Raw genomic sequence first — 2601 nt, 5'->3', positions numbered from 1 at the left:
GTGCTCCATTTTATTTAGAATATTCGTACATTTCGTCTCTTAATTATCGATTAATTCGAAAGATTTATTTAATTGTTTTCTCTTATTTTTTAACTCAGAATTGCATGTTATCATGGAGACACTTTCTTCAGGGTATTTTAACACTCGAACAGCGGGTCGTCGGGCGACTACGCGAGCGGCGGTGCTGGGTCTGTTCGAACCCCGACGTAAGCTCGTATTACATTATGTGTTTTTGCTTATTTCTGCAAGTCATGATACTGGTCAGTAATAAGAATAGAATACAAAATAAAAATATATGTATAACGCTCGGTTTCAAGTACCGAAGAAGCGAACGTTATACGCTTACACTGGGGTCCGAACGGACCCGGGCGTCGTCGGACTGTTAAAACATGTGAAAGATTTCGTTTCCTTTGAAAAAAAAAAATCATGAATACTGTAGAATGTCAGCTGCGATCCACGAGACCATCACCAGTCATTATTATTGCTCGGTTAATCGGTTAAGCTCGGCTAACAGTTAATCCCCCGCAAAAGGGAGACGAATTCCTCGACAGAAAAAAAGGATCGTTCCTTTCCGTCCACGGCAACCGTGCAACTGAAAACAGCAGGAAAACAAAAGAAATAAATTAACAAAAAAAAAAGAAGCATCGGTCCTGAGTCAGAAAGGTCCCAAGTAGAATTTTGGCTCAGGGATAGGAAGAAGTATCGTACTCAAAAACGTTATTTGCGGCCTTTGGACTGAGTAGCCGAAATAAAAATTTACGAAAGAAATCCTTTCTCCTCTTATTAATAACGATCGACGAAGTAGAACACGATCCTGGCCGATTAGTGTCCTCTTGATTTCGACTCTCGGTTTGCAGTTGAGGATATTATTCGAAATAATTGCTGATCCAAAATGGTCAGTCCTGTGTACAGTGGGTAAAATGGAGGTAAAAGTAACGTGCCACTTGTTGAAGCGGTTTTACGCACGTTCCAAGTTCAGAGGACCAGAACTACTCTCGCTTTCGTCCTGACGCCTCTTGCAGATCGAGTCGAGCTTCTCTTTGATCCTTCTCGCGTGAGATTCGGCGCGTTTGTCTCTTTTCGCCGGTTCTTTCGAATTCTCGGACAAACGCGTCGCTTCGTGCTACCGTAGTTTTCACTCCGTGTTTCAACCCCTCGTGTCTTATCTTCGTTTATTTTAGTTTATTTTACGTTTATCATCAGATATAGGCAAGATTTTTCTTGCATAGATTTTTGTTTTTAAAGAAGTTGCTTTTTAAAAATTTCATCTTATTGGAGGAAGAGATATTTATTGATCAAGGCTCGAGGGAATGTACGTCGTGCAAGGAGAAGTTGGAAGAATGTTGGAGGAAGTGCACGCAAGGAACGTGTATATAAAGTTTAAGGTCCACGAGCGAGCAGACACACGCCTGGGCCAGCTGTTTGTTCATCTGTAAATATCCTGTCCTCTGAATTTGGCACTAATCCGCGTGCCTGTGTGGTCGGTGTGAAAAGGTAATTTGAGATTCTCTTGATCGAGCGCATCGGTGAATTGCTACACTGGACCAGTTCCCCTAAGCGACGGATGTGCACCGATATAATTAGTGTATAAAGGAAAGAAAGAAAGAGAGAGAGTGAGAGAGAGAGAGAGAGAGAGAGAGAAGAGAAAGAAACAAAATATTAGCGAATTAGGGACGATTAAAAAAAAAGGAATAATAATAATAATTGCGTTCAAGGAGTAATTACATTTTACCCCTGTGTGGACATGGGCCAGCCTCGGTATATTATATTAATATACGTTCAAAGTTGGCCCTACGCCATGACCAATGAAGTAATAAGGGAGAAAACATGAAAATGAAAGAAAACTAAAAATAAAAAAAAGAATAAGAATTGTCATCTAATTACATTTTTACGCACTCCAAATTTTTATCCTCGTCATTTGTATCATAGCGACATGTGTTTAAAGAAGAATCCACATTATATGTATGTAATCAAAATTGTAACTGACAAAACGTTAATAAAAAAAATGATATTCGAATGATCGTCTATGACTTTTAGTGTGCTGTTTAACAATGGTGTACAATGTAAATTGCAAGTTTAGCTAGTATATATGGAAATATATATGTATGGAAAGGGAATTAATATGATTAGTTCTAAATTGAGATGTAAATACAGAAGAAATGAGAACAACGTAAAATGCAAAAATTATTAAAAAAGATTTTGAGAAACGGATAAATAGCCCCTCCCTTCTGTTTCATTGGCCTTGCGCCACTGCTAATTGTCGGTTCCCCGCTCCAATACGTAACCTCGCCCCACTTTCTTACCAATGAAGAGTGGTGGGGGTTGGACAAGGCTGCTCATTCGGTAAATATTTGTCGATAAAATCAGGACATTTTAAATATTTTATAATTTATTTTTACACTGAAACATTGATGGTAATTGCACTGTTTTAACAGTAATATTGCCACAGACGAGGTACAGGATAGATCTAACACAGATGAGATATAGAGTAGACCACTCATCCAGTGTATTTTTTTATCACACGACCACGAGGTCCTAGAACCACAGAAAAGGTACAGGATCAACCTTGCACCACAGACGAGGTATAATGATAGACCTTGC

The sequence above is a fragment of the Habropoda laboriosa genome, unplaced genomic scaffold, assembly GCF_001263275.1.
Source record: "Habropoda laboriosa isolate 0110345459 unplaced genomic scaffold, ASM126327v1 scaffold18, whole genome shotgun sequence".
NCBI lineage: Eukaryota > Metazoa > Arthropoda > Insecta > Hymenoptera > Apidae > Habropoda > Habropoda laboriosa.
Note: the sequence above shows the minus strand (reverse complement) of the source record.